Source organism: Pseudophryne corroboree, chromosome 8, assembly GCF_028390025.1.
Source record: "Pseudophryne corroboree isolate aPseCor3 chromosome 8, aPseCor3.hap2, whole genome shotgun sequence".
Classification (NCBI taxonomy): Eukaryota; Metazoa; Chordata; class Amphibia; order Anura; family Myobatrachidae; genus Pseudophryne; species Pseudophryne corroboree.
The window spans coordinates 472400639-472414347 of NC_086451.1; the positions used below are offsets into that span (position 1 = coordinate 472400639).

Here is a 13709-nt window from a genome sequence, read left to right on the forward strand (position 1 = left end):
ACTCCATGGAGAAGCGGAAAGCAGAGCTTTCCGCACCTTCATGAATCGCACTCACCATACAAAGGTATGGTGATGCGATTCAGGCACAGAGCGGGGGTACCGCTGGAGAAGTCAAAGACTTCTCCACGGTAACCAGCTCTGTGAATTGCGGTAAGCAGAGAAAAGCCCTGTTTACCGCAAAACAGGGCTTTTCTCTGCTTCATGAATAGACCCCTTAGATCGAACAGTAAACTGTGAACGTAAAAGACAATAGGGCCTGATTCATCCTCAAATCATCCGTCATCCCGCACCTACGACCAACTCTGACCATATTACTGTACATATGCCCCAATATCTGTCGGACTAGCGTTCCACTCATTGAACATTGTGTCAAAGTCAGAAAAATGTCTCTATGCACGTTGCCATATTTGCACCGCACACTGGTCCGTGCTGCGCATGCGTACGCTCTCCCGTGAAGGCGCATACCCGCAATGGCGTGCACTCGCAGGCGCGGTATGCGTATTTACGGTAGAGTTTATGTAGTCGTAGCGTGCGACTCATTCGTTACATATTTTCACAATTAATGTAGTTTATAGATCATGGTCCCTTTGATAGTTTCTGAAAGTTTGGTTAATATAGAAGGTCCCTGAGCTAAGGAATCCCTCTTTGTATCGTACGAAGGGTCTAACAGGAATCATACAGCAGTGTTTGGTACCCATCGGAAGAGTATTTAATTAGCAATATTCCGGTGTTGGTTTGGAGCGTATTAATCGCTCGTGCGAATAGTTATGGACATAAGAAGTTTATGTCCATTTCTATTATTTACTCATACTCAGGTATGCGGCGGGAAACTTAGTTTCCCACCCACCTGAGCTGTTGGAAATCGTCACAGCCCACCTGTATGAATCAACCTATGACCTTTTGTTGTGATGCAGGGTCGAATTCCTTCATCCAATGGACAATGGGATTGTAGGGACTGTAGGATTGCATTGTGTGTGGGGCATAAATAGGCAGGCCGACCACATCCAGCTCTCACTCTTCAACGGTTATCATTGCTGAAAATCGGGTGCTGGATGTCCAGGCGCATGCGATCGTTTACCCTTGTGCGTAAGTTTCTCTCCGTTATCATTGTCTTTCTGTGAGCCAATTTCTCTCATCTCTCTCCGTCTCTCTCTCTCTCTCTTTCCCTTCTCTCTCTCTCTCGTATCTCCCCTAGACTAGTATTGTATTGTATTAGATAGTATTGTTTAGTTCTGTGGTTAGGAAGTCTCTGTTATATTGTAGTGTATCATTTGTACTGTTATCCCCTTTTTACAAGTATACTAGATATAATACAGTTAATAGGCTTTGGAACCTAAATCAGTATCTGTGTATTTTCTATAGTGTTAAGTGTTCACTTGAGCGTCGGTGACGCTCAAGCAGCTTTGTAGTCAGTCAGGTTACACAAGGTTGCACTTACACCCTGTATTCACATTAAGGTATTCTGTGTATTTCTTTGGTATAAGGTTTAGACATAAAGGTATAGCGTTGTGATCGTCTGCGCCGCTGGTGACCTCCTCGTGGTCTCGAGCGTCCGCTACGCCATAGCGAATCATTACTCTAGTCATAGCCAATAACGTGTCCTGTGATCGCTGGGCCGTGAGCGAACGTGACGCTTGAGCGTCTCGCCTACGGCTGAGCGATCGTTACGCAACTAGCGTACCATTACGGTACTTCTTAAGTAAACAGCGTACAGTGTTCTTAGCTTCATAAAGGGTTGTTTATACGACAAGGGAATTTAGCATTGTCAATTGTATCACTGCTGTAGATTACAATGGACTAGATTCATGTTTGTAAATAAAGCAAAAAAGCTGGACAATACCATGATGAACTGCAAGCGGGGCAAATGTAACATGTGCAGAGAGCGTTAGATTTGGGTGGGGTGTGTTCAAACTGAAATCTAAATTGCAGTGTAAAAAATAAGAGCCTAATTCAGACCTGATTGCAGCAGCAAATTTGTTAGCAGTTGGGCAAAACCATGTGCACTGCAGGTGGGGCAGATGTAACATGTGCAGAGAGTTAGATTTGGGTGGGTTATAGTGTTTCTGTGCAGGCTAAATACTGGCTGCTTTATTTTTACACTGCAATTTAGATTTCAGTTTGAACACACCCCACACAAATCTAACTCTCTCTGCACATGTTACATCTGCCCCACCTGCACTGCACATGGTTTTGCCCATCTGCTAACAAATTTGCTGCAACGATCAGGTCTGAATTATGGGGGTCATTCTGACCCGATCGCACGCTGCAGCTTTGGCTGGCTGCCCGGCGCTGCGCTACGACTGCCTCTGCCTGATTGACAGCCAGAGGCAGTCGATGGGCGGGAGGGGGCGATACGGCGGCGTTTGGCCGCCGTTTTGTGGGCGCAGTGCGGCCAATGCAGGCGTGGCCGGACCGTGCGGGGAGTGGTCCGCAGCGGCTGCGTGACGTCACACGCAGCCACTGCGGCCCGGGGAGCGAAGAGTAGCTCCCGGCCAGCGCGCTAAAGCTGCGCTGGCCGGGAGCTACTCTTGAAGTGCAAAGGTATCGCCGCTGTGCGATGCCTTTGCACTTCTGCGGGGAGTAGGCGGCACTGACATGCCGGGCGGACTAGCCCTGTGCTGGGCGTCCCCCCGCATGTCTGAGTTCATGATCGTAGCTGTGCTAAATTTAGCACAGCTACGATCAACTCAGAATGACCCTCTATGCCCAATGTTCAATGCTTTGCGGAGCATGCCTCTAACACTGGCACACTGTAATCTTCAGTTTGTCATCAAATAGTTAAACTGAATCCGTTAAACAGTTGCCCAGTTTCTATATCTCCCTGAGATGCAATTGCTCATTTAGAAGTGTTGATTGGAAAGAATAAAAAAAATCCCTTTAAGAAACATTCAGGTTGTAAAAGGCAATAGCTAATTAAAGTTTAACCCCTTGCAGCAGAGAAAGGTATGGGAGCTTTCTAAGAGTAAAGGAGGAGACTTAATGTACCGTCTATTATAGTATTTCTATTAAAATGCAAATTATACTGTCCTTGAAATTGTACAAGGAAAAGAAAATCCAGTAAAAAATATTAATAAGAATCAGTTCTACATAATGCTGATTTTGCTGCTTTAATTACAAGAGACCGTAAAATTCCAGCTATTCAGCAATAATTTCTGTTTATGAGACGAACAACGTTTCTGGCGGATCACCAGTCCTTCAGCAGAAACGCAGAGTTTTGTGTTTCATGGGATTTCTAATCCCAGTTAGGTTCCTATTAGGAATTCTGTAAGTAATGAATGTTACAATGTTGCAGTTTAATATTGTGCAAAAAACTCGGCTGTTACATCCAGTAATATTACTCCAGCCCAAGGTAGTAACTTAGGGGAAATACAATATTATATTGCTAAACATCATTGTTTATAGTATATTCATAGTAAAATGTGTTAGATTTTTATTAAAATCCTTGTATTTTTTATTTTTAGTTGTTGCATAAGAGAGATGGGAGGACAGCTGGAGAGGGAGTTAGAATGGAGAGTTATGAATTATGGATAAAAGCAACAAGAGAGACTGGAGGAGGAAAGGACGCTATCAGTGTAAAGAGAAAAAATACATAAACAGTGGCCATGGTGTGCGCACAGAGAGTCACAGTCGCAATTGGGACGTACAGTGTGTTTCGGAAAGGTATTGGGCGTTTCGGGCAGTGACTTTCTATTCAGATACATGTGAGTGCAGTGGCCATGTCACAAAATTTGCTGCAAACTCAGAAGCTCACACTGTAAGCCAACTGCTGATGGAGAATCTACAGCCAGTACAGAGCTGCAGCAAGATCACTGAAGGGAACAATGTGGCTGCACACCAAGGGGGGCACTCAGAGTTGTTAGCAAACCCCAAAAAACTAATAGGCAAAACCATGCTGCACTAAAGGTGGGGCAGATGTAACATGTGCAGAGAGAGTTAGATTTGGGTGAGTGGTGTTCAAACTGAAATCTAAATTGCAGTGTAAAAATTAAGCAGCCAGTATTTACCCTGCACAGAAACAATATAACCCACCCAAATCTAACTCTCTCTGCACATGTTACATCTGCCCCACCAGCAGTGCACATGGTTTTGCCCAATTGCTAACTTTTTTGGTTTGTGAACAACCCTGAGTAACACCACAAGTGGGATTGTTGCGTCTAAAGATGCTCAAGTGGGCGTCCCAGTCCTTACCACGCCCATCGCACACTTATACACCAGGGAAAGGAACTTATACTAACATTAGCATACAGTATCACACATGACTACATCATAAGACGCTAAAGCAATAGGCAGCAGCGTGTGTTTCGGAATGAGCCCCTGTTAGTGGAATTTGTGCCGTGTAATTATCATCCTGCTTATCCCGTTACACCGTTACCTGGTTACCTGTCACTCATTCCTATCATCTCCGTTAAACAATAATAACTGTTACAAATATTCTGCTCCCACGGTGCGGTGCTGCAGCAGTAACATTGTGTTTCATATATACCACATCCCTCCCTTGTACAATCAGTGGTGAAACTGTCATAGGGAAGGGAATGGCTGCATTCTTACATGTATTACGCCACTGCCTGACCACTTATAACACAGCAGATGGGAAAAACATGTCGTGTCTGAGAGGGAACAGCTGCCATTTTTAACATCCTCGTAATCCCACAAGGCGAATGCCGCAGCACATTGCAAGAAACTTGAAACTACAGTAAAAGTTAGAAAAAAACCCATAATACTGCAAATGTTGGGCCGAACAGTAAACTGAAGGAATGTGGACGTTATAGGATCGCAATTCGGGTATAAAGTATTTTTCAGTACACTAAAAGGCGTTCGCTTACTTCACTAAGGGGTAGACATTTCAAAGCTTGGAAAGGGATAAAGTTGAGAGAGATAAAGTGCCAACCAATCAGCTCCTGGCTGTCATTTTTCAAACACAGCCTGTAACATGGCAGTTAGGAGTTGCTTGGTTGGTACTTTAACTCTCTCTACCGTATCTCTCTCCAAGTTGCTACACATCTCCCCCTAACAATTGAACTACAGCAACATTTCATATAGTCATTATTGTTGCTACAACTTTTACGGAAAGTTTTTTTTTTTTTGTGTCAAGACCTCCGTGGGTCAAAAATATATACTGGGCTACACAAACAAATCATTTTTGTAATTCAAACCTTACAGATGGAGTCACGCTAATCGTGCCTCTGTCTCTGCCGCTGCGCTCCCGCCGAGGCGCGCCTATCGCAGCGTCTGGAGACGTGCATGCGTGTGAGATGTGCACATGCCCCATTCACTGCAATGGGAGCATCTTTGTACACTCCCATTGCGTGGATAGGCGCCGGATCGCCTAGTCACACCGGGAGTGCACGTTTGCAATGGAGCCACATCAGATGAGGCTACAGAGATTTATAAGGGAGGGGGGGGGGGGGGGCACATGGGAGAAATGGGGCTCGTTTGAAAGAGGACAAGTGGTGGTGACACCAAAATGACAGAAGCCGTCACAATGCAGCGCAATGCTCTCGGTCATAGCTGTATATAATTACATCTAGTATTTATTTATTGACAGTCGCGTATATAGCACTAGCATATTCCATTGCACTTTACAACTGGGAACAAAACAGTAATAAGACCAGACCGGACAATGACAGTCAGACAGAGAGGTCAGAGGGCCCTGCCCTCAGCATTACACTCTATAAGGAAATTCAGCCTCAGTGGTCCTATCAATTTGTTTAATCATTTAATTTTAGTAAATTAAATCATTTTTAACTCAACCGATCAGCTTGTAGGAATAGGCTGGATCAAATCCCTACGTTCCCGGCTCCCATGGGATCTCAGGTCCCCTGTTTCTTTGTCACTTTGTCACTGTGGTACATTCCGGGAGGTTTGAGGCTGTTTGTCTTCCCGTGAGCCCACATGTTCCCGAGGCGCGTTGTTTATTTCCGGCCAATACTCTTTTGGAAAATGACATTGGCTGCGATCCAGGCTGCAACTCCTACAGGCCAACAGGAAGCCGCTGTGTTACGGGAGCGTGCCGTGGCAGGCTGCCACCTTTCGCTTTGTGTCCTTGCTACCAACAGAAAAAATGTTAAACATCTCAGGAATTGAGGGATCTCTCAGTCTATTAGTGGGGCCGAGATCGGACATCCCTTCAAAAATAATTCTACTGTTATTCGGAGGCGCCGGCTATTATTAGGCTCAGATGTGCTCTGTAAATCTGTATGCAGCTCATCACAATTGTGATACACTTGTCAGTGAACAATAAATAACGTCAACATTTAGCACTGTGACCTACCGCTCATCGGCCTCTACCTACCTGAGACAACAGGCGGGTGGGCAAGCCTGGATCTCCACACTATTCCTGCCTGTTTTTCATACGATTCAATCAAGTAACACACACTTCCATGATAATTACAAAGAATAAGGCAGAGAGAAAGCTGTATGGAAACTCTGGCCTGCAGACCCGCTTAATTATTCCAACTCTATTTCAATTTCTAGGAGATGGTTTATTAGGGATGTGGTTAAGATGCCGGGTGTTGGAATCTCGGCATATAGAATCCCGATGCCAGAATCCCGATACCCGGAAGAATGGCGAAGCCGGAATCCCGACAGGGTCAGAAGACCGACGCAGGAAGGGCCCTGGTTAGGTTTAGGCACCACCGGAGGGGTGGGGGTTAGGCTACTCATGTCGACCTTTTTCCACACCGACCTTGTTCAAGTCGACCTAATGACCGTGTCGACCTAATGCCTGTCGACCAATAGTGGTCGGCCTAATTGCTGTCGACCTAATGACCCATACCCATTAATTAGTGCCTCACTCAGTTTAATTATACCATCTGTGTACAAGCAGGGATTTCCCTAAAACCTGGCCTGTTGTGGTGCCTTGAGGACCGCGTTTGGGAACCCCTGCACTATAGAGTTAATCTACTAATTAACCTACCTTTGTGGAGTACATGCAAACCCCACACAAATCAGCAACGGACCAGAATCGAATTTATGACCTCCGTGCTGTGAGGCTGCAATGCTAACCACTATGCAAACACTTCTGCCAATTTCCTGAATACAGGGGGGGTAATTCTGAGTTGATCGCAGCAGCAAGTTTGTTAGCAACTGGGTAAAACCATGTGCACTGCAGGTGGGGCAGATGTAACATGTGCAGAGAGAGTTAGATTTGGGTGGGTTATATTGTTTCTGTGCAGGGTAAATACTGGCTGCTTTGTTTTTACACTGCAATTTAGATTTCAGTTTGAACACACCCCAACCCAAATCTAACTCTCTCTGCACATGTTACATCTACCCCACCTGCAGTGCACATGGTTTTGCCCAACTGCTTACAAATTTGCTGCTGCGATCAACTCAGAATTAGGCCCAGGGTACTATAACATGGAGACATAATAGGAATGAGAAACAATGCTCAAAAGAGCTGACAATCTAGACTGCATCGCTCACAGCCCGCACAAAGGGAAACCATAAAGCTAAGGCCGGTATCACATTCCCCTGTGTGAGACACTGAAACCAAGGACACGTTTGAGGTTGCTGTCTCATTAAATACAGGATATATTTCCCCTCTTAGCAGAGTTATCTGCTGGAGGCTTCAGCACAGGCAGCTGCAGCCATCGGTATTGTCAGAAGGATTAACTAGCTCCGCTGTCCCAGTTCATCTCCCAGCCTAAAAAGCTAGAACTTCATCTTATTATCCGTAAGCTCCATAATCTACCAGGGTTTGCTCCACTCTAAGATCTCTATCCCTGGTGCCCGGGCTATCATTTTATTCTCTCCATTACCGCGGCAGAGTTCATCGCCGTGCTACGCTCTATATTAACGGAATTATAAAACAGCCCCGCAGTGCAATTATCATCGTGTTCCATCTGCGCCCAGCGCCGCAAACTGTCGATTCTGCAATTGCTATCTAGGAAATTAAATATGAAAGCTTTGTGGGCCATAGCAATGTTTACACTGGCTTAATGAGCATCTGATAAGCCGCCTTGCTACCATTGTCCGAAAATGAAATCAAGAACCTCTCGCTTTGTGCGTATGAACTTTTCCGCTCTCAAAGCGAGAGATTAATCCATGTTTTCCGGCGATGGCGAGATAGGGGCAGTAATACAGTAGTTCCCTGTACTGCTAGGTTTCCTTTGTGTATAATTACAGGAGTGACACAGACTAAAAGGGGGGACTCTTCCGGCACATACAGAATCAATTACAATTCTTTAGCGTGTCACATCGTTCTAAAACATATATATAGGGATCGGTGTTTATCACTTTCCATTTTATCACTCTCCAAGCGATGCTGCATCATTAGTATCTTATGCTAATGCAAGTATCAATCATTGGAAGAGCCACAGAGATATCCACGGGGCTCGAGTATATGAGGGGGCATGGCCATATCTAGGTGTCATGGCCACGCCCCCTGGAAGAGAAACAATGTAAAATATGCAAATCCACAGGCTGCAAATGGGAGCATTCATCCCCCTCAGCAGCTGACCCGGGTAATAAGTACCCTCGCCTCTCAGCGTCCCTGAGCGTAAGGCCGTACCACCCAGTTTTTCCGTCCGCAGGCGCCATCATTAGTATTGGCACTTAGAGTACACCTACCCCTTGCTGGGTACAAGACATTTGTCAGAAACAGGCGTGCGTTTGTAAGGTAGCCTCCCAGCTGACACCCAGAAACGCCCAAGCCACGGGCAGAGAGAACCGTCCACGCATGGAGCTTCTGCAAGTTGCTTTGGCATTGCCAATGGGCTCTAGGCAGAAGACTTAGAGGGAGATGTATTATGCAGTGAAAAGAGTGGAGAAGTGAGCCAGTGGAGAAGTTGCCCATGGCAACCAATCAGCTGCTCTTTATAATTTTATAGTATTCAAATTATAAATGTTACTTCAATGCTGATTGGTTGCCATGGGCAACTTTTCCATTGGCTCATTTCTGCACTCTTTTCACTGCTTAGTACAAGTAAGATAAACCAATCAGCTCCTAACTGTCATTTTTTCAAGCCCAACCTGTAACATGGCAGTTAGGAGCTGATTGGCTGGTACTTTATCTCTCCCCACTGTATCTCTTTTCCAAGGCTTAGTACATAGACCCCCTAGGTTCCAAAAGGCTGATCCTTCTATGGTGCTATCTGTGTGGAGATTACATGTTCTCTCCTATACGTATGATGATTGTAGTTTCTCCTAGGGTTTGCTTCAAAGTGTTGTGGGCTTTTGAATAATACATTATTGAATTAGTTTATTTAAAAATTGTGTATGCGTCTTCATTATTATTCATTGGGTGTACCGGGCCTCTCTCCATCACGCTCGGACCTTGGTTTGGGGTACTCCAGGCCTGAGGAAGACTGACTGTACATAGTAGAGTTGTTTTTAACAATTGAAGGTGATTAGTGATCCAATAAGCTGCATTTACAGTGAGCGAAAAATAAACAACACCACAAAAGATCAGTGAATGCTGCCATCCCATTAGGTAAATATAGGGGAATGTACATTGTAACAGGGAAACGTCCATTCCTGGCTGCCAAAAATGCGTCCGGATTATAAAAAAAAAGGAGAAAGCTCCTTATTAGCAGTCCGGCGGGGCTTCTGTCAGAGGCTAATACTGCATGCGATTTGTACAGTTGTTGGAGGTTACTTAATCACATTAATGTCAGATTCTATAATTTTTCAGCCAGGCCAGATAACGTTAATAGAGAACTATTTACAGGTGAAATAAGCTTTCTGATGACAGGGCCTGGGTATCGATCACTACACCCGCAGGCTCTCTCTGACCTACTTAAAAGGCCACAGAATAGCACTTACTCTCTTATTGCAGTGTCAATGTGTGCCGTGTAACTCAGCCAGTCTCTTTAGCCTATCAACAGATATTATATATATATATATATATATATATGGAGAGAGAGAGAGGGGTCTTTTATGAGGGTCCTAGTTCTGCGTGTCTATGTAAACTGGAATGGCTAACAATAACAGTGTGTATATATATATATATATATATATATCATATTTCATAGCAGTTAGCAGCACTCCATTTTAAAATGAATATATTAAATTGTAAATGGCCAGTGCCCTCCAAAGGTAACTATGTGCTGCATTGTTACCAGTAATGCCGCCAACCGCTATTATAGATTTTATATATATATATATATATATATATATATATATATATATCCTCCCCTTTAGAATGTAAGCTCTCACGAGCAGGGCCCTCTTCCCTCATGTGCTTATCCTTTGTCTTACTTTACTAATCTTCAACTGTACCACATCCATCAGTCTTCTGCCACCTGATACTTATTCCAGTGTCATCTGCTGATGTAACTATGTTTATTTACCCTGTACTTGTCCTATACTGTCATCAACTGTAAGTTGCGGTTTTCCTGTTTGATTATTTGTTTATGTATTCTGTAATTGGGCGCTGCGGATCCCTTGTGGCGCCATATAAATAAAGGATAATAATAATAATAATAATATATATATATATATATATGCAGACAGAATCATCCGGCACTAGTATTTAATACTTGCTCCGGTGCCCTCCATAAGGAAATGATTCTAGAGTACAAAGCAGCAGAATGGCGGCACTCAGAGTCTTCTTACTCACGTAGATAGCTGAAAAACTTTTATTAAGGCATCAACGTTTCGGGTAAGCACCCGTCGTCAGGATAGCATAACAATAATTACCACATCTTACCACATTTATATACCTAGGCATACCTCATTAGACCTCCTGACCGGTTCCAGCTGGGCGCCGCAGTATCTGAGTGCCGCCATTCTGCTGCTTTATATATATATATATATATATATACACTGCTCAAAAAAATAAAGGGAACACTAAAATAACACATCCTAGATCTGAATGAATGAAATATTCTTATTAAATACTTTGTTTTTTACATAGTTGAATGTGCTGACAACAAAATCACAAAAAAATTATCAATGGAAATCAAATTTATTAACCCATGGAGGTCTGGATTTGGAGTCACCCTCAAAATTAAAGTGGAAAAACAAACTACAGGCTGATCCAACTTTGATGTAATGTCATTAAAACAAGTCAAAATTAGGCTCAGTAGTGTGTGTGGCCTCCTCGTGCCTGTATGACCTCCCTACAACGCCTGGGCATGCTCCTGATGAGGTGGCGGATGGTCTCCTGAAGGATCTCCTCCCAGACCTGGACTAAAGCATCCGCCAACTCCTGGACAGTCTGTGGTACAACGTGGCATTGGTGGATAAAGCAAGACATGATGTCCCAGATGTGCTCAATTGGATTCAGGTCTGGGGAACGGGCGGGCCAGTCCATAGCATCAATGCCTTCGTCTTGCAGGAACTGCTGACACTCTCCAGCCACATGAGGTCTAGCATTGTCTTGCATTAGGAGGAACCCAGGGCCAACCGCACCAGCATATGGTCTCACAAGGGGTCTGAGGATCTCATCTCGGTACCTAATGGCAGTCAGGCTACCTCTGGCGAGCACATGGAGGGCTGTGTGGCCCCCCAAAGAAATGCCACCCTACACCATTACTGACCCACTGCCAAACCGGTCATGCTGGAGGATGTTGCAGGCAGCAGAATGTTCTACTTGGCGTCTCCAGACTCTGTCACGTCTGTCACATGTGCTCAGTGAGAACCTGCTTTCATCTGTGAAGAGCACAGGTCGCTAGTGGCGAACTTGCCAATCTTGGTGTTCTCTGGCAAATGACAAACATCCTGCACGGTGTTGGGCTGTAAGCACAACCCCCACCTGTGGACGTCGGGCCCTCATACCACCCTCATGGAGTCTGTTTCTGACCGTTTGAGTAGACACATGCACATTTGTGGCTTGCTGGAGGTCATTTTGCAGGGCTCTGGCAGTGCTCCTCCTGTTCCTCCTTGCACAAAGGCAGAGGTAGCGGTCCTGCTGCTGGGTTGTTGCCCTCCTACGGCCTCATCCACATCTCCTGATGTACTGGCCTGTCTCCTGGTAGCGCCTCCATGCTCTGGACACTACGCTGACAGACACAGCAAACCTTCTTGCCACAACTCGCATTGATGTGCCATCCTGGATGAGCTGCACTACCTGAGCCACTTGTGTGGGTTGTAGGGAGGTCATACAGGCACGTGGAGGCCACACACACACTACTGAGCCTCATTTTGACTTGTTTTAAGGACATTACATCAAAGTTGGATCAGCCTGTAGTGTGTTTTTCCACTTTAATTTTGAGGGTGACTCCAAATCCAGACCTCCGTGGGTTAATAAAGCTGATTTCCATTGATAATTTTTGTGTGATTTTGTTGTCAGCACATTCAACTATGTAAAGAACAAAGTATTTAATAAGAATATTTCATTCATTCAGATCTAGGATGTGTTATTTTAGTGTTCCCTTTATTTTTTTGAGCAGTGTATATTAGCTGGAGTACCCGGCATGCCCGGGATTTTAAGAATGTCTGTTTACAAAAATAAATTTATATATTAAACCATACTTGCCTACCTGATCCTCTCCATGAGGGAGAAAATGCTCTGTTCCTGGACTTTCCTGGTAATGTATGATTGCCATCACCTGTGGTGAGCTGGGTAATTGATAAGAAAGGTGTTTCACCACAGGTGATGGCAATCATACATTACCAGGACTGTCCAGGAACAGAGCATTTTCTCCCTCATGGAGAGGGGCAGGTAGGCAAGTCACACCTCCCAACATGACCCTCTCCAGGAGGGACACAATGCTCTGCTTCTGGACTTTCTTCTTAATTTGTGATTGCCATCACCTGTGTTGATCAGGTTAATGGATAAGAAAGGCGTTTCACCACAGGTGATGGCAATCATACATTAATAGGTAAGTCCAGGAGCAGAGCATTCTGTCCCTCCTGGAGAGGGTCATGTTGGGTGGTATGGGCAAGTATGTATTAAACACACAGTATAAATAACATTGTAGATAGCCCAATACCCGTGCTTTGCTACAGGATGAGGATGGTAAATCAGAATGGCAGTTGTTCGCTAATTTATGTTGGTTGGAGATCTAGTATATAGCATACCTCACAACATGACCTTCTCCAGGAGGGACAGAACGCTCTGCTACTGGACTTCCCTCTTAATTTATGATTGCCATCACCTGTGCTGAAACACCTTTCTCATCCATTACCTCTTCAGAACAGGTGTCGGCAATTACAAATTAAGAGAAAAGTCCAGAAGCAGAGCATTTTGTCCCTCCTGGAGAGGGTCATGTTGGGAGGTATGATACAGGCATATCTTGCTTCCCTGGTGCACTTTGTGTAGTGGTCAAACTCCTTTTTGGTCCCACATGGGACCCTTCTCTTCCCACTATACAACTCCCAGTCTGTGGTTTCCTGCTGCTTCCATTCCTCTCCTCACATCATGTCACTGCCCCTGTCATATGCAGCCCTGTCCTCACTGACACACCACTCATCTCCTGATATACTCTGTGCTGCTGGGGACCCTGCTCCTCCCACTATATAACTCTGTCTGTGGCTTCCTGCGGCCTCCATTCCCTTCCTCACATCATGTCACTGCCCCTGTCATATGCAGCCCTGCCCTCACTGACACATCACTCATCTCCTGATATACTCTGTGCTGCTGGGGACCCTGCTCCTCCCACTATGTAACTCTCAGTCTGTGGCTTCCTGCTTCCTCCATTCCCCTCCTCACATCATGTCAGTGACCTTGTGAAATTATCGATTTTTTTTTTACAGTTTGTTAGATAGCGCAGCACATTCTGTATCTCCTGATATACTCTGTGCTGCTGGGTGACCCTGCTACT

At 44.9% G+C, this 13709-nt stretch overlaps 1 protein-coding gene across 8 annotated transcripts in view; it reads right to left on the minus strand.

The window, feature by feature from the left end:
- The window catches only part of PCDH11X (protocadherin 11 X-linked), a 1521665-nt gene that overhangs the window by 1307964 nt on the left and 199992 nt on the right, over positions 1 to 13709 (minus strand). Inside the window, exon 1 of one of the 8 annotated variants that reach the window (XM_063938382.1) lies at positions 5752 to 5898. The exons of the other annotated variants lie outside the window; for them this stretch is intronic. The gene's annotated coding sequence lies outside the window, so the exon portion shown is untranslated. Of the gene's footprint in view, positions 1 to 5751; positions 5899 to 13709 lie in introns of those variants that run through there. 8 annotated transcript variants of the gene reach the window in all.